The sequence below is a fragment of the Oryx dammah genome, unplaced genomic scaffold, assembly GCF_014754425.2.
Source record: "Oryx dammah isolate SB20612 unplaced genomic scaffold, SCBI_Odam_1.1 HiC_scaffold_25, whole genome shotgun sequence".
Classification (NCBI taxonomy): domain Eukaryota; kingdom Metazoa; phylum Chordata; class Mammalia; order Artiodactyla; family Bovidae; genus Oryx; species Oryx dammah.
Genome location: NW_024070209.1, coordinates 89330252 through 89358206, shown reverse-complemented (window position 1 = coordinate 89358206; position 27955 = coordinate 89330252).

Here is a 27955-nt window from a genome sequence, read left to right as displayed (position 1 = left end):
TGTTTTTGCAAAACCACAGGAAGGAAAAAGTGGGTTTGTTTTTTTTTTTTTCCCCTGAATCCATCACATTCCTCTGCTGTTTATACTTTGATCTCCCTCTCTCACTTCTTTGTGGATTTTTTTCCCAAGAAATTCTCTGGCTATTTATGAATGAAGGAAAGAGTTGTGATGAAGTGACGCAGGGAACATGGACCTAACAGAAGCAGAAGATATTAAGAAGAGGTGGCAAGAATATGGAGAAGAACTATACCAAAAAATCTTCACAACCCAGATAATCACTATGTCATGATCATTCACGTAGAGCCAGATCCTGGAATGTGAATTCAAGTGGGTCTTAGGAAGCATCACTATGATCAAAGCTAGTGGAGGTGAAGGAATTCCAGTTGACCTATTTCAAATTCTCAAATATGATACATACTATGAAAGTGCTGCACCCAATATGCCAGCAAATTTGGAAATCTCAGCAGTGGCCACAGGACTGGAAAAAGTCAGTTTTCTTTCCAATCCAAAAGAAAGCAATGCCAAAGAATGCTCAAGCTACCACCCAATTGCACTCATCTCACACACTAGTAAAGTAATGTTCAAAATTCTCCAAGCCAGACTTCAAGGTAAGTGAACCATGAACTTCCAGATGTTCAAGCTGGTTTTAGAAAAGGCAGAGGAACCAGAGGAAAACTTTGCCAACATCCACTGGATCATTGAAAAAGCAAGAGAGTTCCAGAAAAAAAATCTACTTTTGTTTTATTGACTATGCAAAAGCCTTTGACTGTGAAGATCACAATAAACTGTGGAAAATTCTGAAAGAGATGGAAATATCAGACCACCTGACCTGCTCTTGAGAAATCTGTATGCAGGTCAGGAAGCAGTAGTCAGAACTGGACATGGAACAACAGACAGGTTCCAAATAGGGAAAGGAGTACGTTAAGGCTGTATGTTGTCATCCTGCTTATTTAACTTATATGCAGAGAACGTAATGAGAAACACTGGGCTGGATGAAGCACAAGCTGGAATCAAGGTTGCTGGGAGATATATCAATAACCTCAGATATGCAGATGATACCACCCTTATGGTCGAAAGTGAAGAAGAACTAAAGAGGCTCTTGATGAACGTGAAAGAGGAGAGTGAAAAAGTTGCCTTAAAGCTCAACATTCAGAAAACGAAGATCATGGCATCTGGTCCCATCACTTCATGGGAAATAGATGGGGAAACAGGAGAAACACTGGCTGACTTTATTTTGGGGGGCTGCAAACTCACTGCAGATGGTGAATGCAGCCATGAAGTTAAAAGACGTTTGCTCCTTGGAAGGAAAGTTATGACCAACCTAGATAGCATATTCAAAAGCAGAAACATTACTTTGCCAACAAAAGTCCGTCTAGTCAAGGCTATGGTTTTTCCAGTGGTCATGTATGGATGTGTCAGTTTCAGTTTCAGTTCAGTCTCTCAGTGTGTCTGACTCTTCACGACCCCGTGGACCACAGCACGCAAGCCTCCCTGTCCATCACGAACTCCCAGAGTTTACTCAAATTCATCTCCACTGAGTCGGTGATGCCATCCAGCCATCTCATCCTCTGTCATCCCCTTCTCCTCCTGCCTTCATTCTTTCCCAGGATTAGGGTCTTTTCAAATGAATCAGCTCTTTACATCAAGTGGCCTAAGTATTGGAGTTTCAGGTTCGACCTCAGTCCTTCCAATGAATGTTCAGGACTGCTATCCTTTAGGATGGACTGGTTGGATCTCCTTGCAGTCCAAGGGACTCTCAAGAGTCTTCTCCAACACCACAGTTGAAAAGCATCAATTTTTCGGTGCTCACCTTTCTCTATAGTCCAGCTCTCACAACCTTACATGACTACTGGAAAAACCATAGCTTTGGCTAGACAGATCTTTGTTGGCAAAGTAATGCCTCTGTTTTTTAATATGCTGTCTAGGTTGGTCATAACTTTTCTTTGAAGGAGCAAATGTCTTTTAATTTCATGGCTTCACTCACCATCTGCAGTGATTTTGGAGCTCCCAAAAATAAGTCAGTCACTGTTTCCCATCTATTTGCCATGAAGAGATGGGACTGGATGCCACAATCTTAGTTTTCTGAGTGTTGAATTTTAAGGCAACTTTTTCACTCTCCTCTTTCACTTTCATCAAGAGGATCTTTAGTTCTTCTTCATTTTCTCCCATAAGGGTGGTGCAATCTGCATATTGATATTTCCCCAATAATCTTGACTCCAGCTTGTGCTTCTTCCAGCTCAGCATTTCTCATGATGTACTCTGCATATAAGTTAAATAAGCAGGGTGACAATATACAGCCTTTTCTTATTTGGAACCAGTCTGTTGTTCCACATCCGGTTCTGACTATTTCTTCCTGACCTGCATACAGATTTCTCAAGAGGCAGGTCAGATGGTCTGGTATTTCAATCTCTTTCATAATTTTCCACAGTTTATTGTGATCCACAGTCAAAGGCTTTGGCATAGTCAATATACCAGAAATAGATGTTTTTCTGGAACTCTCCTGCTTTTTTGATGATCCAGTGGATGTTGGCAATTTGATCTCTGGTTCCTCTGCTTTTTCTAAAACCAGCTTGAACATCTGGAATTTCAAGGTTCACATACTGTTGAAGCCTGACTTGGAGAATTTAGAACATTACTTTGCTAGTGTGTGAGATGAGTGCAATTGGGTGGTAGCTTGAACATTCTTTGGCATTGCCTTTCTTTGGGATCGGAATGAAAACTGACCTTTTCCAGTCCTGTGGCCACTGCTGAGATTTCCAAATTTGCTGGCATATTGAGTGCAGCACATTCACAGCATCATCTTTTAGGATTTGAAATAGCTCAACTGGAATTTCATTGCCTCCACTGGCCTTGTTCTTGGTGATGTATCCTAAGGCCCACTTGACTTCACATTCCAGGATGTCTGGCTCTAGGTGAGTGATCACACCATTGTGATTATCTGGGTCATAAAGACCTTTTTTGTACAGTTCTTCTGTGTATTCCTGCCACCTCTTCTTAATATCTTCTGCTTCTGTTAGGTCCATACAATTTCTGTCCTTTATTAAGCTCATTTTTTGCATGACATGCTCCCTTGGTATCTCTAATTTTCTTGAAGAGATCTCTAGTCTTTCCCATTCTATTGTTTTCCTCTACTTCTTTGCACTGATAACTGAGGACAGCTTTCTTATCTCTCCTTGCTATTCTTTGGAACTCTGCATTCAAATGGGTCTATCTTTCCTTTTCTCCTTTGCTTTTCACTTCTCTTCATTTTACAGCTAATTGTAAGGTCTCCTCAGACAGCCATTTTGCTTTTTTACATTTCTTTTGCTTGGGAATGGTCTTGATCCCTGTCTCCTGTACAATGTCACAAACCTCCGTCCATAGTTTATCAGGCACTCTGTCTATCAAATCTAGTCCCTTAAATCTATTTCTCACTTCCACTGTATAATTGTAAGGGATTTGATTTAGGTCATAACTGAATGGTCTAGTGGTTTTCCCTACTTTCTTCAATTTAAGTCTGAATTCAACAAGGAGTTCATGATCTGAGCCACAGTCAGCTCCCAGTTTTGTTTTTGCTGCCTGTATAGAGCTTCTCCATTTTTGGCTTCTAAGAGTATAATCAGTCTGATTTTGGTGTTGGCCATCTGGTGATGTTCATGTGTAGAGTCTTCTCTTGTGTTGTTGGAAGAGGGTGTTTGCTATGACCAGTGCATTTTGTTGGCAGAACTCTTTGCTCTGCCTCATTCTGTACTCCAAGGCCAAATTGCCTGTTATTCCAGGTGTTTCTTGACTTCAACTTTTGCATTCCAGTCCCTTATAATGAAAAGGACATCTTTTGGGGGTATTAGTTCTAAAAGGTCTTGTAGGTCTTCATAGAACCATTCCATTTCAGCTTCTTCAGCATTACTACTCAGGACATAGACTTGGATTGTCATAATATTGAATGGTTTCATCTCTGTTTGAACGAACAGAGATCATTCTGTCATTTTTGAGATTGCATCCAAGTACTGAATTTTGGACTGTTTTTTTGACTATGATGGCTACTCCATTTCTTCTAAGGGATTCTTGCCCACAGTAGTAGATATAATGGCCACCTGAGTTAATTTCACCCATTCCAGTCCATTTTAGTTCACTGATTCCTAAAATTTCAACGTTCACTCTTGCTATCTGCTGTTTGACCACTTCCTATTTGCCTTGATCCATGGACTTAACATTCCAGGTTCCTATGCAATATTGCTCTTTATAGCATTGGACCCTGCTTCTATCACCAGTCACATCCACTACTGGGTATTGTTTTTGCTTTGGCTCTGTCTTTTTATTCTTTCTGGAGTTATTTCTCCCCTGATCTCCAGTAGCATATTGGGCACCTACTGACCTGGGGAGTTCCTCTTTCAGTGTCCTATCTTTTTGCTTTTTCTTACTGTTCATGGGGTTCTCAAGGCAAGAATACTGAAGTGGTTTGCCATTCCCTTCTCCAGTAGACCACATTTTGTCAAAACTCTCCACCAAGACCCATCTGTCTTGGGTGTCCCTGCACAGCATGGCTTAGTTCATTGTTAGACAAGTCTGTGGTCCGTGTGATTAGATTTGTTACTTTTCTGTGATTTTTGGTTTCAGTCTGTCTGCCCTCTGATGCCCTCTCTCAGTGCCTACCATCTTACTGGGGTTTCTCTTACCTTGGACGTGGGGTATCTCTTCATGGCTGCTCCAGCAAAGTGCAGCTGCTGCTCCTTACCTTGGATGTGAGGTATCTCCTCATGGCTGCTGCTACTGACCTTGGACATAGGATATCTCCTCGCAGCTGCTCGCTGCTCCAGTTGGACTATAAGGAAAGCTGAGTGCCAAAGAATTGATGCTTTTGAACTGTGGTGTTGGAGTAGCCTCTTGAGAGTCCCTTAGACAGCAAGGAAATCCAACCAGTCCATCCTAAAGGAAATAAGTTCTGAATATTCATTGGAAGGACTGATGCTGAAGCTTAAACTCCAATACTTTGGCCACCTGATGTGAAGAACTGACTCATTTGAAAAGACCCTGATGCTGGGAAAGATTGAAGTTGGGAGGAGAAGACAACAGAGGATGAGAAGATTGGATGACATCACTGACTTGATTGATGGACATGAGCTTGTAAATTCCTGGAGTTGGTGATAGACAGGGAAGCCTGGCATGCTGCAGTCCATGGGGTCACAAAGAGTCAGACACGACTGAGCAACTAAACTGAACTGAACTGAGCAGGGAAAACAATCACTACAGAGTTTTCAATTAGGGTGCAAAGTGTGGCATATGGGAAAAAATGAACTCAAGGAAAGTGCTGGACTTAAAGCAAATATTATTAATTCTAATTTTTAAGAAGGTTTGATTTTGGCTGATGAGATTAGACAGGTTTTCAAATGTAACTTGATAGACATCTCTAGTTCTGTGGAGAGAGTTATATTCTTGTGCAATAGTAGGATCCACAGTTCCTGAGATTAGAACGGTGTGTCTGTGAGCATATTTAATGAATTCATTAGCGAACATTGATTAGATCTTATGTATCTAGAACTGAGCAGGCATGATTATTAAGGGGTGAATAAGATAATCACCCATTAGGTTCAAGACATCCAATGTCTACTGACCCAGCCAGTTGACCAGGGTCCAAAACTAACCCTCAGTTAATCTATGGTGGCTGAACCAAAGAGCCACATGGAGAGCTTTCTCACGATGACCTGTGGTCATAAATAAAGGACACGCTTCAGTCTTTATGTGGTAATGGATGAAAAGTAAGAAGTCTCAGCTCCATGCTTAGGCATCATCCTTTTTGGTGTCCCTATTAGGCCAAGTCAATAAAATTGTCCTGAGTACCCATCACTTTTGAGCAATGCCTGCCTGGTCCTTTCTCACCATGTGTTTCACAATCAAGCCTATGTTTACATGGTCACCATATCCTGTCCATTCTACCTTCTCCAAGTCCCTTAAGAACAGTTTTCACAATCTATTGCACCAGTGTCACTGCTAATGCCTATATCCAGGCTCTAGTCGTGTTAGTCACAGAGTATTGGTAATAATAGTCTTCTATCTTGCCTACTCCTCTAAATGCCCCTGTAATACATCGCAGAAACTGTTCCAGAACAGTCTGTCCACTAATGACCTCTCTCATCCAAGTCCCAATCACTCTACGTGTCGCATCCCTACACTTACGCAGGGCAATCAGGTTTGTAAATAGACTATACTGGTCTCATTGCCTGTATGCATCATTTCCCTTCTGTTTTGCTTAAATATTTATTGCTTATTATTTTTCTTTTACAGAGGCTTTCAACAAGAATGTCCTTTTGCAAATGCCTACTCCTATTTCAAATCTAAGTAAATATCACCTCTTTCAGAAAGTTTTCCTCCACCCTTTGGCTGATTTAAATGGTTTATGGGCTGACACAATATCCAAAGAAACATAGTTGTTATAGACATTTCCCACTGCTTTGCATTCACCAGTGGATTTGTCTGTCTTTCCACTAAATAATGCAGAAAATAAAAGCTACACATGATTTTATATCCCCCTAAAATGCATACATCTCCCCTCTTTTTTGAAAATTTAAAGTAGCAAGACAATGAGTGCTAAAACCAATAAAAGTACACTCAAAGGTGAGCCATGCAATTCTACCCTGGAAGTTCCACACTTTTCTAGAAAGCTGGGAAAATATAAGTGTTCATTGTTTGGAGGAACAGGCCCTTCTTCGCCTACTGGGTCATTTTCCTGTAGGAGGATGATGGGCCACATGGGGCTGTTCAGAGCAAGCCAAGGTCACATGGAGGAAACATACTGGCTTCATCTCAGATGAACTGAATAAATGTTGAAACTTCATACATTTTGCTCATGAAAAAGCTTTTTTTAAAAAAAATTTATTGAGTATAGCTGACTTACAATGTTGTGTTGGTTTCAAATGGACAGAAATCCTTTTTTAAAATAAGATGCTTCAATCTGGGTTCCAAAACTGGTGAGTATCAGCCTGTCTGATACCCAAGGACTTTTATTTTTGTCTGAGCTCCAACATCACCAGTGCTCACAGGATACATAAAACAAATGATCCTTCTAGTGTACACCCTGAATTTTGCAGAATTAGACACCTTTTCTTTAAAAAAAAAAAAAAGGATTCAAAATTTATTGTATCTAGTTCTCAGAAACATGTCCAGTTAAGCACGTGATTGTCTGTTGTATGTCTTTTCGATTCCTGTTGATGCTTCTCTAAGTTTCCAATGAACCAAATCTTCATAATAGCTTTATTAAGATCTTGCTAGCTCCCATTTAGTTCTTATTACTGAGCTGTAATACAACTACCATGTAACTGGGTGAAACAGAGAGAATTCAGGTAGGCAGAAGACTGAGGCACTGATCTCTCTATACTTTCTTGCTTGTCTTTCCTTTAGAGAGATTCTTTCATCAAAGGATATGTAGTTTAAATAATAGAAAAGTAGAAAATTTTAGGGCAAAGAATTTTAATGATAGGGCAAAGAAATCATCTTATGTGGTGACTTTACTTTTTAACGAAAAAGCCAAAACATAGTGGGAAAGTCCTTTTTCTGTGATGGCAATGAAAGCAGTGGCTAGAAGCAGGATTTTGATGCTTCATCCCACTAAATATCACTAATTCAAGAGGTCCCAGAAGATCCTAACATAAAAAGCGATGAGTGTGCAGTAGAAAGAGGGTTCTAGGTTCATTAATTTCAAAACATTCATAACCACATAAAAGATTAAAAGTTATATCCTAAGATCCATTAAGCTTGAGGCATCTGTTCATCTACAAAACACTGTTTGGGCCTATGTTGTCTCTACTGTAAGTTCAAAAAAAGAAAAATTTTGCTCTTTTTTTTTTTTTAAACAAAACCTATGAAAATTCAACTTTTTGCTTCATTAGAATTTACAGAGACATTTTTGCGTGTCAAAATATTCCAAGGGACATTAATAAGCTTTTCAACCACAATTCATAAATTTTTATTTCCATCTTCCTTTAAGAAAATACAGAGGCATACTCAAATATTTGTGAACATCAGATTTCACCAGTGGTACAAAATATTATCTAGTAGTAACTCTGTCCAGTGCATTGCCCAGAAGAATAAGAGGTCCATCGTGTATGAACATGGAGAGACAGCATCATGGACAGAGTTGAAAGGACCTTAAGCCCCATCTAGTGACAGCGTCCTTCTCTGCAGATGGGAACAAAGGATCCCAGAAACAGTGCCTTGAGGAAAAGCTCATGTAACTGGTGACCATCAACATTCAAGAAATATCCATTAAGCACCAGATAAGGTCCAAGAATTGGTGTGACATTAGAAACACAGAGATGGGACTGCCCTGGTGACCCAGTGGTTAAGACTCTCCGCGTTGAGGCAGGGACTGCAGATTTGACCCCTGGTAGGGAAACTAAGATCTCACATGCTATGTGACATGTCCAAAATAGAAATACAAAGATGAGCAGATATCATTCTCTCTTCCCGGGCCCATAGATGGGTGGATGACATATAAAAGCTTCACTTAGAAACTCTGTTGACATATAAAGAGTTTCATTTTCACCATGGATCTCACTAAAGAACCAGACCTTCACAGCGGCTTTCATCAGAATCCTGCTAACTCAAGCATGGTTGGTTGAGACCATCCTAAGAGTGATGAGGACAACTGAGCATCTGTAACAGGAAAGAATATTTCTATGAACTGAATCCACCCAACTGATCTCACTGTTTTTATTTTCATGATCAAAAATGCTTTCATCCAGAAGAAATAATGACTTGGTAATGTAGAAAAGGGGAAACATGACATTTGGTTTGCTTTATTAAGGACTTTATTTGGGGGGGCTCCAAAATCACTGCAGATGGTGACTGCAGCCATGAAATTAAAAGACGCTTACTCCTTGGAAGGAAAGTTATGACCAACCTAGATAGCATATTCAAAAGCAGAGACATTACTTTGCCAACAAAGGTCCGTCTAGTCAAGGCTATGGTTTTTCCAGTGGTCATGTATGGATGTGAGAGTTGGACTGTGAAGAAAGCTGAGCACAGAATAATTGATGCGTTTGAAGTGTGGTGTTGGAGAAGACTCTTGAGAGTCCCTTGGACTGCAAGGAGATCCACCAGTCCATTCTGAAGGAGATCAGCCCTGGGATTTCTTTGGAAGGAATGATGCTAAAGCTGAAAGTCCAGTACTTTGGCCACCTCATGCGAAGAGTTGACTCATTGGAAAAGACTCTAATGCTGGGAGGGATTGGGGGCAGGACGAGAAGGGGACGACAGAGGATGAGATGGCTGGATGGCATTGCCAACTCAATGGATGTAAGTTTGAGTGAACTCCGGGAGTTGGTGATGGACAGGGAGGCCTGGCGTGCTGCGATTCATGGGGTCACAAAGAGTTGGACATGACTGAGCGACTGAACTGAACTTACTGAACTGAATTAAGGACTTGGCACATATTATAAATGAGCCTTTGTACACGGTCACTAAGAGAAAAGTAAACTGTGACTTTTATATTCAAGAAAATGTAAAAGCATGAAATGACTGCTGGTCCTCTGAGATGGAGGTCTTAAAATCTGTAGTCTGCCTGAGCCCTCTTCCTCTAAAGCTGTTTGTTTGTTTGTTTGTTTTTTAATGAGTTAATTTAACTATTTTATTTATTTACTTTTTAAACTAGTTTTTATTGGAGTAGAGCTGATCTACAATTTGTGTTACTTTCTGCTTTATGACAAAGTGACCAGTTATATATTTAATCATATATCCACTCTTTTTGATTCTGTTCCCATATAGGTCATTACTGAGTATTCATTGGAGTTCCCTTGCTCTACAGTAGGTCTTATTAGCTATCTATTTTATATATAGTAATGTATATATGTTAATCCCAATTTCAATGTACCCATCCCCTTCTTTCTCCCTTGGTAATCTGTGACTCTATTTGTGTTTTGTAACTTTGTTTATTTGTACCATGTTTTTAGGTTCCACATGTGAGTAATAGCATATGATAGTGTTTGTATCTTTGTCTGACTTCACTCAGTATTATAATCTCTACGTTCATCCATGTCACAGCAAATTTCCTTTTTATGGCTGAGTAATATTCCATTGCATATGTGTACCACAACTTTATCCTCCGCCAGTGGACATTTGGGGTGCTCCCATGTTCTGGCTATTGTAAATAGTGCTGTAGATAAACCCAAAATGGATTAAAGAACTAAAAATCATAGGCAGAACACTCTGACATAAATCTCAGCAAGATCTTTTTTGATACAACTCCTAGAGTAAAGAAAATAAAAACAAAAAATAAACAAATAAGACCTAATCAAACACAAAAGTTTTGCACAACAAAGGAAACCATAGGCAAAATTAAAAGACAGCCTACAGACTAGGAGAAAATATTTGCCAAGAAAGCAACCAACAAGGAATTAAACCCCAAAATATACCAACAGCTCATGAAGCTCAATATCAGAGAAAAAAAAATCCTAGCAAATAATGAGCAGAAGATTTAAATAGACATTTCTCCAAAGAAGACGAACAAATGGCCAAGAGGCACATGAAAAAATATTTAAAATCACTAATTACTAAGGAAATATAAATCAAAAGTGCAAAGAGGTATCACCTTACATAGGTCAAAATGACTATCATTAAAAAAAGAAATCTACAAGCAATAAATTCTGGAGAGGGTGTGGAGAAAAGGGAAGCCTCCTACACTGTTGGTAGGAATGTAAGTTGGTATAGTCAGTATGACGTTCTAAAAGTAGAACTACCATATGACCCAGCAATCCCACTACTGGGCATATATATTGAGAAAGCCATAACTCAAAAAGATATAAGTACCCTACTATTTATTGCAGTACTATTTACAATAGCCAAGATACGGAAGCAACCTAAGTTGGCTTTAATTTTTTTCTTTTTGTGTTATTTACAGAGCCTCTTGAAATCAAGTGAAGTGAAGTGAAGTGAAGTGAAATCGCTCAGTCATGTCGGACTCTTCGCGACCCCATGGACTATATCCTATCAGGCTCCTCTGTCCATGGAATTTTCCAGGCAAGAGTACTGGAGTGGGTTGCCATTTCCTTCTCCAGGGGATCTTCCCGATGCAGGGATTGAACCTGGGTCTCCCGCATTGGAGGCAGACGCTTTACCCTCTCAGCCACCATTTTTTTCTTTTCGTGTTATTTACAGAGCCTCTTACATGTCAGTTTCTCTAGCAGAGGCTGAGAAATCAGAAGTGAATGATGCTCACTGCAAGTCTATGAAGTACGGTCTGTGGCTGAGAACAGAGAGGGTTGGAATTGGAGGATGGGGTGATCTCATCTGAGAAACTGTGTTGGAGTTCTGTGCAAGGACATGTGTGCCTAAGGCTACGGCAGCAAGAGTCACCATCTGCTCCCCACAGTAGCTATGCTGTATCTTCCCATAGGCTATTATTGTTCAGCTGAAGTCTTCAGATGTCGTGTCTGGGGTATCTGTAGTATATTGAAGAAAATGATGGCAAGAAACTTATATAAACAGTTTTATGCTAGTTCAGATACAATCTTAATGTCCAATTCTGAAATGAGGAAGAAATTTGCAGAGGTCTGGTTTGAGATGGAGTGTTATATCTGCCAACAACCCTCCTGGGGCCCCTAGACTTCCCCTCTTCTAATATTTCAGAAGAGGGATCTTAAATTCCAAGAGAGCAGGGTTTGCTGTGAGCATGCTGAAGGGAGTCTGTAGGCTGATGTAGTTGTAGTTGGAAGCTCTGCCATACACAGCCAGATGGAGGAGTCTCATCAAAACAGGGACTGCATTTAGAAGACCAAGGCTCCACACTCAGGGGCCTCTGCACGGAACGTGAGGAATCAAGTTCAACTTTAGGAACTTCAAGGTCAGCACACCATGACCTTGGCTTCAGCTGGAGCTCTACACATCAACCAGCCCAGCATCCTCTGCATTTTATCACATGCTGAGAGCAGACAAATCCTGACCAGTATGAAGAGCATCATCTCAAGAACCTACAATCTGGTTTAGACAGCAATCTAGAGTAAAACTAATGTCTCCCAGACGTTCTCACTTCTTCCTTCAAACCTCTCTGATTCCTCTTATGGTTCTTTTTTTCCCCTTCCTTTCCTCCTGTTCTAGTGATTTTCCCCTTATTTCTACTTCCAGGAATAATGATTGTAATTGCTATTGTAATAAAAACTCATATTGACTGAGTGCTCATTTTTAAGGCCGAGCTCTGACTTAAAAGCTTTGAGAGTACTGGCTCACTTAATTCTCAGAATAAATTTAGGAAATATTTTAGGGTTATTTCAGCCAATTAGGCATTTTACTTCCAGTCTGAATCAAACAGGAACAAAATGACTTGCCCAAAGTCACAGGAGTGAGTGGGCAGACTTGGATTTCAGACCCAAAGATCGGACTTCCGAGTTTGACCTCATAATTGCATCTGTTGTCTCTGCCCATTGCCTCATCACCCCAGCCCATGCATGCCACACTCAGAGCTGAATCCAACAGGAAATCCAACTCCTCTGTGCCCACAGAGCTTGTAGACACATCTTAAGGTCTTGACTTGACTGCTGCAATTGTGGTTGGTCCCAGGAATGGCAGGAATGAATTTTCACTCTTGCTTCACCCAAGCTTGACTTTCAGTGACCGGAAACTGAGTCAGCAATAAAGACTGTGAACTGTCTACAATAATTAGTAGGGTTTTAAGGCAGCCTGTCTTCTCACAGGCTTTACAAATAGTAAAATATCCTAAAAGGACCTGAGTTGTTGTACACAGTATACCTTAAAGTTTGAGGATATGTGGCAGTGTTGGGACATTCTAATCCTAACTTACTTTCTCCAGTGGAAAGAAGGAACATCTTGGAGTACAAAGCTGCTAATTTTATGCTCTAATCTCTAGAGTGATTCTGTACCTTCCCTTTATAGATAGGCATGTAGTCCTGACCATGATACCAAAGGCCTGAAAATCATGTGAGGCTCAAATCTAGGGCCAACTGAAATGGAGAAAAATGTTTCCCCAATCCATATACCATAGGCAGTTGGCTCATGCAGGCAAGAACCATCTTGGAGAAAAATTATGAAGTAGGGGGTTAGGCTTTGTAGCAACCAGACACCTAGAAAGAATCAAGAACACAATGCTGAAGGGGTCAACCTGCCCAACCTCCTCACAGTCCACCTCTTGATACAGCAATTCTTTTTTGTATTTTATCAATCCAGTCATCCAGCCCCAGCTTGAATAACAATAGTAGTGGAACTTGCACTAATTCACACGCTCACACCAGCCAGTACTGACAACGCTAGTTGCTAAAATATCTATTAACAACCACTTATTAATAGGTGGTATGTGGCTAACATCTGGCTCCATGAGGATTCAGAGAGAATTAGGCTCTGCACATCTGAAGAAAGAATCACAACCTTCCCATGTTTTCTAAAGCACAAATACCCACTGTGTCGAACTGTCGTTATAGTGTGTTGAGTCTTACCAGGGCTGCTGTACTCTAGAATTTAACTATAGAGATTCTGTCATGCATCCCAAACTAGTTTGTGCTACTTCTGGAGCCCAATAGCAGGCTTTAAGTTTCTTTCTGTGACCCCTATTGCCCAGTAAAAAAAGTTTGGTTCAATAGATTTGTCTTCAAAGCAGCATAGCAGAGTAGCAAATACAATGACACCCCATCTAGGCTCTGCTTCTGGCTCCAGCTCTGCACAGGGAACCATAGATAAGCCTCGCTTGTCTAGTCCTAGTGTATCAGTTTTTCAGATGGTAGAAAAAGAGATGGAAAGAGAAGGCAGAGAGTGCATTAGGTGTTTTCCTTCCAGAAGCAAATTTCATGCACATTGAAGTCGGTAGACCTAGAAGCTGGATTGACTCATGTTTTCAACTCACTGATCTAAAAACTGGCTTGATCTCTTTAGGCCTCATTTTTCTTAGTTTTAAAGGGGGAATATTCATAGCATTTATGTCACAAGATTATTCTAAAGATGACATGAGATGACATCATATATACGTGTGTGTGTGTGTGTGTGTGTGTGTGTGTGTATGCATGTGTATGTGTGTTCATTTGCTCAGTCATGTCCAACTCTTTGCAACCTCATGGACTTTAGCCCACCAGGCTCCTTTCTCTATGAGATTTTTCCAGGCAAGAATATTGGAGCAGGTTGTCATTTCCAATTCCAGGGGTTCTTCCCTTCGCAGGGATCAAACTCACATCTCTTTATATATATGCACGTAAAGGGCACAGCACAAAGCCTGGCACATAGTTATATACTCAATAAATGTGAGCCAATTTAAGAAAACCACTAAGCTATGACAGGCAAGCAGTGTTCTTTCAAACAGGCTTTGCCAGATGGCTTCTTAACTCTGGGTTTGGCTCCTTCTTGGGAATATGTTCAGTGAAAAAAAAAAAAAAATCCAACAAGTAAATTAACAAACATTGACCAATATTTTCTACATGGAGCACTATGCTTCAGGCTCTGTGAATGACCCAACAGGAATAAGGTATGGCCTTCCCCTAGAGTAGATAATTTTATTAAGAAGAAGAGACAGCACACGAAAACAGAACCAAGTTCAGAGTAGTAATGGGTTCTCAATGGGTAATATCCACTCTGTTTCCTAGAGGCACACAGAAGGAGGTTGCTTTCTAGCTCAGATGTTAGGGCAAGCCCCTTAGGGAAGGTGAGGTTTCAATTAATGTCACTTCCACCCACAGCAAAGGAGTACCCTGTGTTCCCCCCACTTCCATCCAAAGCAAATCAAATTAACAAAGCAAACCCCTTCTTCTGGATGTTCTCTCAGTAAAAAGCATCATCGCCTACATAGAATTTCACAGAGTGGTCCCTTTTTAAAAATCTTTTCTCCATCAGCCATTTGGTCCTGACTATCTTCCATATCCAGACCTGAAACTACTCAAATTCGTGTCCTTCTCTCAAAACACTCCTTGTCAGTTTAAAGTCCTCGTTGCACTTGGGTTTCTGAACGCTTCCCATTGTTTAGCTTTCCCATCAGGTGGTGACGACATGATTTTCTCCCCAGGGTGGATCTGAACACCTCGAGGTCACGTTGTAGTAATGGTTTCTTTGTCATCTTTTCACCCTATCTCGTAGCAGCTGGAGCGAGATGTTACTTGAGTTGTATCGCAATTGCTTGCTGTTCCCTGACCGCCATGCTCTCCCAACCTCCATGGTTTCCAACCCTTGGAATCCCTGGTCCCTCAGTGTTTCTTCACCAGCAATCCCCACCATCCTGTCTCTTCAAGGATCAGTGAGAGATGGCTCCTTCTTTGGGACTCCACTCAGTGCCACCTCTTTCAGGAACCCTTGGCTGGCACCTTCCTAGTCTGATTTAGGTGTCAAAAGTCCCATGGACAGAGGAGCATGGTAAGCTACAGTCCACTGGGTCGCAAAGAGTCGGACACGACTGAGCAACTTCACTTTCACTTTTCTCTGGGCTAATCTAGCTCTCTGTGCCAAATTCAATTACTCTTCTTAATTATATTGCAACTGTCTATATTTATCTGACTTATCTGTAGCTCCTGAGCTATGACCCAGCAATCCCACTGCTGGGCATACACACCAAGGAAACCAGAATTGAAAGAGACACATGTACCCCAGTGTTCATCGCAGCACTGTTTATAATAGCCAGGACATCGAAGCAACCTAGATGTCCATCAGCAGATGAATGGATAAGAAAGCTGCTTTTTTTAAAAAAATTGGCGTCTAGCTGCTTTACAGCATTGTGTTAGTTTCTGCTGTACAATGAAATGAGTTAGCTACATATGTGTGTGTGTGTGTGTGTGTGTGTGTGTGTGTGTGTACACACATGTATCTACTCCCTCTTGTGTCTCCCTACCCCAACCCCATCCCATCCCTCTAGGTCACACATATACATATATACATGTGTAAAATAGATATATAGTGGGAACCTACTATATAACACAGGAAGTTCAGCTGGGTTCTGATATTTATATATAACAATGCTAATCTCCCAATTCATCCCAGCCTCTCCTTCCCCTACCCTGTGTCCACATGTCCTTTCTCTGCATCTGTGTTTCTATTTCTGCCCTGGAAAATAGTTCATTTGACCTGATTTTTTTTTCAATGTCAATTGAGGGGTCATCTACTTCTATTTTTCCTGCGCACAGCACAAGATAGGGTCTTGGTAAAAATGTGTTGAAAGTGAATCAATGTATCTATGTGACCACTGAATGATGAATAATATTTGTCCAGACTTGCCATATTTGAGGACAAGTCTCTGAAAAGCAGAGGCCTAGGCAGAGGGCATGGCCAAGAAATCACTTCAAAGAGGGTTGATGTCTTTGGTGAGACTGAACAGTGACCTGTTGTAGAGAGTCTTATGATCCAAATGATTTATTTTTTTGAAATTGTCAGTGTGACAGAAACACTGAACCTAGCCCTTCCTATGTTGCTTGGCTGAGTTGTTTACCTTCTTCGTTACTAATCCAAGTTGAATGTTCTCCCCCTTGGACCTCAGCACCTCACTGCTGCTGCTGACAGGTGCTCAGTCATGTTTGGCTGTTTGCAAACCGCATGGACTGTAGCCCACCAGGGTCCTCTGTCCATGGGATTTTTCCAGACAAGAACACTGGAGTGAGTTGCCATGTTCTCCTCCAAGTCAGCACCACACAGCTCCTCTGAAAGCCTGGCTGTTAGCAGTGGAGTCCCAGATGTACGTGGCCGTTCTTTGCACTGGGGACATTTCATGAAGTTACGGGGGAGAAGAGGTGTGTGCAACAGAAGGCAGCAATGGTTTGAGCACCCCCCTCTCTCTTTCCATCTCATCAAGGATATTCTCAATGAACAAATAATATCCAGCCATGGAGCGGAGCAGAAGCATTTTCAACCTTGCACACACTGAAGCAAGACTATGCTTTGAAAACAATCTGTTTTTCAGGGTGAAAGCAAACCAACAGCCACTGCCCAGGAAAAAATTATATCTGTAGTATTTTTTTAATATCAGTTTGATGAGATCTAGGTTATAAACACGTCTGGTGCTGTGTAATTTGCAACATAATTTCACTGTCTGTTTATCTATCCATCCGTCCACCCATTCATATGTATATAACATAGGCAGGAAATCTGGTGTCTGTTGCTAGTTCATAAATCAGTGTCTGCTCTCAACAACATCTGAATACAAATGTGATTAAATTTGATACCATGCCCATTTTTCATTTATCAGATTTCAGAATGTGATGCCTTGGCAGCTGTCTTATGGTAATGTGTTTTGTGTTTAACTCCTTGAGTTCCAATTCCTCTTGACATACAAAACCTCTTGCAGACAAATTGGAAATTCACCAAATAGAATATCTACCTAACACAGAGAAATTTTTCTTCAGCATATCAGGGAAAAAAGAATAGGAAAAGAGCTGGAAATAGAATCAGAATAGGGAAGGAAAGCTCAGAATTACTGCGTTTTGGGGATGGAAGAGAATTTAGAGCTCATCTAGCCCCATGCCTCTCGAAATTCCCTGTTCTATAAATCACCTGGGATCCTGTAAAAGTGCATTTTCTGGTTCGGTGGGTCTGGGGTTGGGACCCCATATTCTGCATCTCTAATAAATTCAGGGGAAGCCCACACCACAGCTATGCCACAGTCTCTTTGGTCTGCAATTCCCAAAATTTGGTAATCATCTGACAGATTCATGTGCTCAAACATCCTGTCCAGAATCACTAAACAGCTTTTCCTGGAAAACGGTCTTATAGCTGTATTTTTAACAGCCAACTCACATGATTGGCCAAGTTTGGAAAAATCTAGAAAACCAAAGCCCCAAAGGAAAAACGAATTGCTGACATAGGGACTGGAACACAGATTCTCAAGCAAGCTGTTGCCACTATACTTACCGCAAGATAAATGAAATATCAGACTGGAGTTTGGAAGACAATCCAGAATATTCAAAGCAGGTTAAAGAAAATTGATTCTAATAGAAATAGATTATTTAGGGCTAGTGCTGAACAACCTTCCAGGATTACTGAAACAGGACCCAGAAAAGGGAAAAAGGCTCCAGCTGTTCTGTGAGAGAAAGAAACCAAACAAAACAAAGCCCTGGCAGTAAGATACCTTTACTAACAAACCAGTCAATGCTAAAGGAAATCAACCCTGAATGTTCATTGGAAGGACTGATGCTGAAGCTGAAGCTCTAGTATTCTGGCCACCTGATGCAAAGAGCCAGGAGGAGAAGGGGACGACAGAGAATAAGATGGCTGGATAGCATCACCGACTCAATGGACATGAGTTTGAGCAAATCAGGAGATGGTGAAAGACAGGGAAGCCTGGAGTGCTGCAGTCCACAGGGTCACAAAGAGTCAGACACGACTGAGTGACTGAACAAAAACAACAAAAGTAGCATTAGTGATAAAGAACCTGCCTGCCAATGCAGGAGACTTCAGAGATGTGGATGGTTGAGGTGGTTGGATGACATCACTGACTCAATGGACATGAGTTTGGGCAAACTCAGGGAGAAGGGCAGGGAAGCATGGTGTGTTCTATGGGATGGCAAAGAGTTGGACACAACGGAGTGTTTGAACAGCAGCAACTAACAAACAAACTGATGTTGGGGATTCCTAGGTGACTCAGTGGGTAAAGAACCTACCTACAATGCAGAAGACACAAGAGACAAGGGTTTGATCCCTGGGTTGGGAAGATCCCCTGGAGGAGGGCATCGACTCCAGTATTCTTGCCTGGAGAACCCCGTGGAAGGGGAGCCTGGTGAGCTACAGTCTTTAACGTCACAAAAAGCTGGGCACAACTGAAGCGGCTGAACACAGACATACAAGCTGATGTTGAGAGAGCGTGTTTTCCCTTTCTCTTCCTTCATTTGCCTTCTGAGAACTTATTTGCAAAATCATTAGCTACTTAGCTTTGAAATTTTACTTTACAGAAAGAGAAATGTATCTTAGCTCCCCAACCTAACTAGTTTCCCCAGACCCACCACGATAGCCCCAGATCCATCATAGCATCCCCAAACCCACACGGCTTCCCAAGAATCTTCACTGGCACAAACACGCGTACCTTCAGCTCACCACTGATATCTAGGTGCCCACAAACCTGCCAGAATATCAACATTCCACCTTGGAATGTTCAATAAAAAAGATGGATGTAAAATTTCATCTGTTATTCTCCTTGTCATATCCCCTAAGGAGATTTCTTTCCTCCAGAAAATAAAATAATGATCATACAGATACTTGTGGGTAAGCCATGAACTCCTAAATGTTCATGCCCACATTTAGGATGAGAGGGGGAGTAAATCAAAGAAGCATTTTACAATGTCTGTTTCCCTTTTGTGGAACAGAAAACACATTCACTGTCTACCTTGAAATGCATAAGAATGTTTAAAAATGCAATACTTAAAACACATAAAACTATAGAAAAAAGTCACCCAACTTGCAGAGAGCACTTTCTGGGAAATAATGACCAGTTAAACCTCAGAAGTTTTTGCACTAGCTAAGGGTGTTTCCTACAACCTGGGTGGGTTGGAGCAAATCAAATGCATGCAACTGGCTTAGAAATGCCATGATCACCTGAGCAAAGGGCCTGTGTTCAGTGCTGGCAAGGTTATTCATGGACCATGGTTTCCTTAGACACCGACAGAGGTGGCCTGCTATAATTGTTCTCCATAACTAACTGACATATGTGTCAAGAGCCTCAACCGCCCCTAATGACTGAGAAACTTCTGGCAATCTGGCCTAAGGAATAATTAGCTTTGTGCCAAAAAATATCCATAGTACTATCTTTATTTACGAGAAAAAAAATTCTGCAAATATATAATTATCTAAAAATAGAGAAATGGCTAAGTATCTCATGATGGTCTACAGTTATGTAATTTAAAAATGCGGTTTGTAGAAATATGGAGTTTTTCACGTTGTCAAGTGGGAGAAGAAGACTGCACAAACGTAACCCAAGTATACTTAAGTACCCACAGAAAAAGGGAACCTGAAAGGAATATGTGAAAGGTTTCATTGTTGTTCAAATGAAGAAACTAATCAAATATTCTAGAACAGTTGTAGGAAGCATAGGTTAACTCTCTGGAGTACCAGCACAGTGTTTCCTAAATTATCTATATTATTAAATATAATCAATGATAATTACATTAACCATCATAAATAACAGTTGCCAATGAATAGTAGAATTATGGGGCTTTTTTCTCTTGCCTTTCCTGTTTTTTTGTAGTCTTACATAATAATCAAATACTGGATTTAAAAACAGAAATGTAATTAATTTCACAGGTAAAAAATCATTCTGGATAGACCGTGTCCGTGTTCCCCCCTTTAACTGATTCTAAGGATATTGACAAGATTGGTATCTCTGGCTTGAACTCTCAGCCCTCTGGCAATTGTGGGGTTAACAGCCAGCCCCAGCCCCCACTCCGCAGCTCACCCACCCAGACCAGCTGTGCTCCTCTCCCCAACAAGTCCATCCCCCAGCAATCGGGAGACACAAAGCCCAGAATTCAAGGAATGGGGGTGGGGCATGTGCCCTGTGGGTTTTTTTCCCCCCTGCTTTTCAACATAAAAATGAGGCAGAAAGCAAAATCTCCTTTTGAAATAATACATGCTAAATTCTGGCTTTTATTTCCCTCCCCGATCTCCGCCCGCTTCCCCCCCGCCCCCCGCAACACACACACAGTAGCTGGCTTATTAGGTGGGATTCATCCGCGTTTTTTGTTTCCTTAAGTAGGATGCGCTTCACTGTGTGAGCGAAAGCAGATAAAGCCACAGAGGAGTTTCCTGGTCTCTCCTGCTCAAAGATTTAGGATAACATGCACAGGGGACCCTTCTTTCCTCTCACTGGACCTGGCTTAGAGTCTTCAGTCTCTGTGGCACAGCCGCTGGTTTACAGTTAAGCTGGGGGTAGTGTTAAAGTCGCTGGTAGAGGACTGGGGACCGATGGTGGGCAGGTCTCTGACTCTCTCCCCGTCCCTGAACCCCTGCTCTCCCTCCTCTTCTCTTTCCCCATGCCTCTCCCAAGTCTCTGACCTAGTCCCCCATGCTCCAGGCTGTGCATATGAATCTCATTGGATTTGTTTATATTTTCAGCCTGTGAAAGAAATATGGGATCTGGGAGAGCAACCTCACCTTCAAGATTCCACAGGAAAATAATAATAATAAGATTTAAATTCCTATTCAAAACACAGCTTGTTATAATTGGGAAAAGATTCTCCTCCCTGAGGCACTTTGAGTCAATTAATTGGGTTTTTTGAAGTGTTAATAGGAAAAAAAAAATTTTTTTTTACCTTTATGGGGTTTTTTCGTAGAGCTATTCAAGAAAATTGCCGGGCTATTAACCAAACCAATTTTGAGTCCACAGAGCCCCCCAGAGCTGAGTGAATTTGGGAATGACTGAAATACAAAACATGTATAATTCATTAATCATATTAGGAAAAAGTGCCCACTGGACTGAAAGACTAGTTTGCACTGGCCCACAAGCCTGTTCTGAGTGGTAGGGAAGGGTGCTGGGGCGGGGGCACTCTGCTGTAGCCATTTGGAAATAAAAGACTTACTGACAATGATGTCACAAATCCAGGCAACACCAAAGTAGCCCCCCTGAAAGTGTCAAAATAAGAAAAAATGGAAACAAAACATAGCCAGAATGTGTTCAGAGAAACCATCTCCCTCCATTTATTTTTTTTTTAAGTAAGAAAGAAAACTATTAAGAAAGCAAGTCAAAAGAGGAGAGCTCAAGAACTGAGATCTGAGCGATGTCACTCGGGTTCTGACTTTTCCAGACCCCCAGGTTGTCCCCAGCATGTTAAAAATAAAGTGCTGAGTTGATGAATTACTAGGCGACACGTGCTGGTTCATCTTAGCCTCAACTAGGACAGCGCTAGCAAAAGTATTTTCAAATTCTCTGTGCACTCTAATTCCTTAGGTAGCCATGAATATCTGAAAATCATTTTCCTTTCTGTGATAAAAATTCACACGCACAACACCAACAGTTACAGAGGGAGACAGCCACAGGTTTCACCATTCATTTTTTTTTCTCCTATAGCTCAGGCTTCTGCTTCCACTACTTTGAAATCAAATAGCCAGAGCTGAAGAAAACTAGCAGCAGTGCCAAAGTTGTTCAGGCTTCACAGGGCTTGCTCTTACTGGAACAGATGGCTGTATAAATAAAACACTTGACTCAACTACAAGAAAACCTTCTATTCATCTTCCATAGATTGGAAATGGGTAATTGGATTAATTAAATATTCTGGTAAGCAGAGAGGTTCCATTTATCCACAGTGGAGTTCTGTTTGTAAAAATGGACATCATGGGTAAGTACACTGTGAGTGGGCTTGAAGGAATGCAACCCCCTGCTTCATAATGTGGCTCAGAGTGGATCCCGGGCTCATCAGTCCAGTGATCGCTGGGCCAACCAGGTCTAACTGAAGGACAGTTCAGTTTCATGAAGGCTGGAGTTTCGTTGTACTGATGTAGGGAAAGCTTCAGAGGGAGTCCAAACTGATTTTACTATGAAGGAAGGTTTGGGGGACTTCCCTGGTAGTCCAGTGGTTAAGACTCTGCACTTCCAATGCAGGAGGCCGAGGTTCAATTCCTGGTCAAAGAACTAAGATCCCACGTGTGCTGGCATAGCCAAAAATAAATTAATTAATTTAACTAATTTTTTTTTTTTTAAAGATCTGAGATGGAAGAAACAGATGCATTTCTGGGGAGGGAGAAAATTGATAAAGCGGAAACCACAGAAGAGGTAAAAACTCAATTCTAACAGCTATAAAGAACCTACAGCTAGCATCAGACTTAATGGTGAGAAGTTAGAAGTTTTCCCACTAAGGTCAGCAACCAGGAAGGGATGTCTCTCTTACAGTTCCTTCCCAACTTCAGACTGAAGTCCTCCCTAATGCAGTAAGACAAGGATATACAGATCAAGAAGCAAGAAATTAACCTGCCTTTCTTCATATGTGATAAGATTATCTATGTAGGATTCTGAAAGAAAAGACAAAGAGCTCCTGAAACTATACATTAGTAAGCTTTGTAGAATATAAAATTAATATACAAAAGTCAATCATTTTTTAAAATATGAACAATAAATAAGTGGAATTTGGTATTAAAATGCAATATCACTTATATTAACAACCAAATATTAAATATTTAGATATACATCTAATTAAATACATACAAAATCTATATGAGGATAATTACTAGAATAATGAAATAAATCAGAGAACCAAGTAAGTGGAGAGATGATCGATGCCGATGGATAAGAAGACTAAATATTCTCAAGATGTCAGTTTTTCTCCAATCGACCTATAGATTTAATGCAATCTTATTTTAAATATCAGTTAGTTACATTATCGGAGAAGGCAATGGCACCCCACTCCATTACTCTTGCCTGGAAAATCCCATGGATGGAGGAGCCTGCTAGGCTGTGGTCCATGGGGTTGCTGAGGGTTGGGCACAACTGAGCGACTTCACTTTCACTTTTCACTTTCATGCATTGGAGAAGGAAATGGCAATCCACTCCAGTGTTCTTACATGGAGAATCCCAGGGACGGGGGAGCCTGGTGGGCGGGCTGCCATCTATGGGGTCGCACAGAGTCGGACACGACTGAAGCGACTTAGCAGCAGCAGCAGCAGTTACGTTATAGCACCCAACAGACTGATTCTAGAGTTTATGTGCTTGCATGCTAAATTGTTTCAGTCATGTCTGACTCTGTATGACCCCATGGATGACAGCCTGCCAGGCTCCTCTGTCAATGGGATTCTCCAAGAAAGAATGCTGGAGCGGGTTGCCATGCCCTCCTCTAGGAGATGTTTCTGACCCAGAGATCAAACTCCCGTCTCTTAGATCTACCTGCATTGGCAGTGGGTTCTTTACCACTAGTGCGACTTGGGAAGCCCTCTAAAGTTTACATGGAGATGCAAAAGACACAGAATAGCCGATACAATATGGAAGAGGAATAAAGCCAGAAGACCAACCACTACCCAACTTCAAGAAGTATCATAAAGTGACGGTAATCATAATGCTGTGGTCAGATAAAAGAGGAGGCACATAGACCAGCGGAATGCAGAAAGAACTCAGGAGCAGACTTATATAAATACGGTGAACTGATCTTTGACAAAGGATAAAAGGGGATTCAATGGAGCAAAGTCAGCATTTCAACAAATAATGTTGAAATAACTGGACATTCACATGTCAAAAAAAAAGAATCTAGACAAAGATCTTACACGTGCCACAAAAATTAACTTAAAATGGACCTAAATGTAAAACACGAAACTAAAATTCCTAGAAGAAAATACAGGAGAAAACATAGATAGATGACCTTAGATATAGTGATGCTTCCTCAGCTGAAACACCAAAGTCACAACAATCCATGAGAGAAATTATTGATAAGCTGGACTTGACTAAAATTAAAATCTTCTGTTCTGCTAAAGACAATATCAAGAGAATGAAAAGACAAGCTACAGACCGGGATATGATATTTGAAGAAAGACATAAAAAACTATTTTCCAAAGTATACAAAGACTTCATTAAATAATAAGATAATGAACAACCTGATTAGAAAATGGGCAAAAAACCTGAACAGACAATTCACCAAAGAAGATATACTGATGGCAAATAAGCATATGATAAGATGTTCCGTATCTTTTGTTACTAGGGAAATGCAAATTAAAACTGTAGTGAGATACCACTACATGCCTCTATGAATGGCCAAACTCTAAATCACACACCACATCTGGTTAGAATGCAGAGCCACAGGAACTCTCATTCATTTCTGTTGGGAATGCAAAATGGTACAGGCAATTGTGAAGACAGTTTGGCAGCTTTTTTAATAAAATTTGACATACTTTTCACTCATGACTCATCAATCAAACTCCTTGGTATTTACCCAAATGAGTTGAAAACATATATCCACATAAAAGGGTCTTCCCAGGTGGTGTTTTTTGTCTTTTCATACAGTTTATGAGGTTTTCAAGGCAAGGATATTGCCATTCCTAAAGGAAATCAACCCTGAATATTCATTGGAAGGACTGATGCTGAGGCTGAATCTCCAGTACTTGGGCCACCTGATGTGAAGAGCTGACTCAATGGAAAAGACCCTGATGCTGGGAAAGACTGTGGGCAGGAGGAGAAGGGGACGACAGAAGGTGAGATAGCTGGATGGCATCACGGACTCGATGGACATGAGTTTGAGCAAGCTCCGAGAGCTGGTGATGGACAGGGATGTCTGGCGTGCTGCAGTCCACGGGATCACAAAGAGTCACACACGACTGAGCCTCTGAGCGACTGAACAAGAACAACAAAAGTAGCGCTAGTGGTAAAGAACCTGCCTGTCAACGCAGGAGACTTAAGAGACTCGGGTTCGATCCATGGGTCAGGAAGATCCCCTGGAAGCAGAGATGGCTGTCCACTCCAGTATTCCCGCCTGGAGGATCCCATGGACAGAGGAGCCTGGTGGGCTACAGTCCATAGGGTCACACTGAGTAGGACAGGACCGAAGCGACTTAACACACACATTGTTATTCCCATTGTAGAGATGTGAACACTGAGAATTTGGAAATCTGAGAGATTTGACGGAGATCACAGATCCTAAGGGGCAGAGACAGAAGCCACTCCTAGACTCTGTGTCTAAAATGCCAGAGCTCTATTATGTTACTTTCCTGTAGGTTGAATGGGCTCAGCTGGGGACAGGGTGGGGATAGGGGTTAACAGAAAGGGGTGGGGATCAGTGGTTTCATGAAAACCCAGGCAGGGTTCAAGGTTTCCAAGAGAGCAGAAGTAGAACCTTCAGCCTCTCTGCCCTCAGCTGGGACTCGCTAGGCACCCCTTCTAGCACATTCCATTGGTCAAAGCTGCCCTGACCTTTGAGTGCACATGTAGGGATGAGGGCAACTAGACCATCTTTGCTGATAACCCACCACAGTCCCTCCTCCGTGCTGTCAGCATCCAGCAAGTGAGGACCCCACAGGCTGGGTCACCCCTCAGCCTCTGCAGCCCGATTTGTATCCTGGGGACAATCTTGACCTCACAGCATCGCAGTGAATACCAGGGCATCCACAGACATGCTGAAAGTTTTAAAAGCAAAGGACAATGGCCAAAACAGTGCTGATTGAAAAGAGCTGAGCACATGCATGTTTTTCAACCCAGAAAAGTGATTCCTCTTTAAATACTTCACGTCAGGACAGCCCTGCCTCGGATCTGGTAAAGTAACACCGCTGACGGCCCAGGACTCCACAGGTCCTAGTGACCAGGTTTTGCATTCCCCACATAGGCAGATTTTCATACCGGCTAGACAGGGATTATGAGCTGTGTGTCAGCTGCTTACCTTTGGATTGGTTTCTGAGTTTCCTCTGAGCACACACTCTAAAATTCATGAGGTCGGAGGCACTCCCTCCGCGTGGCCTCATGCAAGCAGCGACAGACGCCCTTAATTTGTAAGCATTAGCAGAATGAAATGCAGTTGCAGAAAGTGTAATTGGATCATCTTTGTATTTTGTGTCAGCGTTCCTGAGGACTGTAAGATGCTGAGCACCTCCTAAAAGCAATACACAAGTTGTGGAAGTCATGACAAATGAAAGCAGAGTCAACTCTCCACTGTCGCATATAGAGTGTGTGTGTGAGAGAGAGACAGACAGAGACAGACCATGCACGCCCACAGTAGTCATGAAGCAGAACAGCTTTAGATCTGCAGAGAAGTATGGTTTTCAAACCTTCCTGACATTAAAATTTTCTATAATCACCTTCCATTAATAAAATCAGAAAAAAATCACAGCTTTAGTGTAAAGCACAAAATTCACTTGCTTTCCTCTCCCTCGAAATGTCCTTGTGCCTACAATACTCCAGGCCATTAAGCTCTCAAGGAAAAAAAAAAATCAGGGTTTTTATTTGTCATGAGAAAAAGAGGTCCGGATTTCATGGCTGATAATGATGGGCAAGCAGCTAAATTTTCCATAACTGAATAATATAATTCAGGCTGGAGAAAAGGAAAACAAGCTGTCCACCTCACTTTAAATGTAAGGTAATGGGGCCCCTCTTCCCCTGCCCACGCAAAATGCACCTAGAATTCTAATTCACTTCTGATCTCCCAATCCTAAAAGACATGCAAAGAGACCAGCTCATGAAAGACAGCTTATAGATCTGGAGATGTTTAGCATGGATGGAAAAGTCTGAGGGAGGAAAGAGGAGCTGTCTTTGTGGATCTTAGGGACTGTCCCAGAGAGAAGAGAGCGAACTGATTCTCTGAGCTAAAAGAACAGAGGAACGATCAACGGGTAATGAATGCTTCCAGCGCTTCCAGGAAAGTGCTGACCTTGGCCTAATGTATCATACTCCAGCTCAAAGTTTCTTAAAGTCTTTTCATTAAAGAACGTTGGTTCTATGTTGCCAGTTTGGGTATACGGTCTTTCTAGGTTGCACAGGGTAAAGATTCCACCTGCCAATGCAGGCGATGCAGGTTCAATCCCTGGGTGGGGAAGATCTCGTGGAGGAGGAAATGACACCCTGCTCCAATATTCTTGTCTGGGAAATCCCATGGAGCCTGGTGGGCTACAGTCCATGGGGTCACAAAGAGTCAGACACAACTGAGGGTCTAAACCCCAACACCCTACCACAAAGGCCATTGCAAAGAGGTGATTCTGCCACACTCCCTAGGAGTCATGAGCCATAATTTGTTGTACATTTCCACCCAGAATATGAAGAAACACATCCTGTGCAAAACTAAAGTGCTGAGATTGGATGGGAAGGTGCAGTGTTTCATTGGTAGAAAATGTAGCATCTCAAAAAGCTGCTTTATTGATACTTCCATCAACCTGCAGTATTTTCACTCAGTGATGATGGTGACTTATTAGCTAGACCAATACATCAATCATGTATCAATCCTTACATTTTAAGACCATCATACTTTTATTAATAAGTTCATTCAAGAATTATTAAGAATGACTGCAGGAATAAAAAAAAAAGATCTTTCTACTGGGTAAGAACAGCATAAACCATGTAGAAAACAATTTCTTGTGTTAGTTTATGTCTCAAAAAAAGCAGAAGTTTATATGAGGTATTTTCATCAGGAGG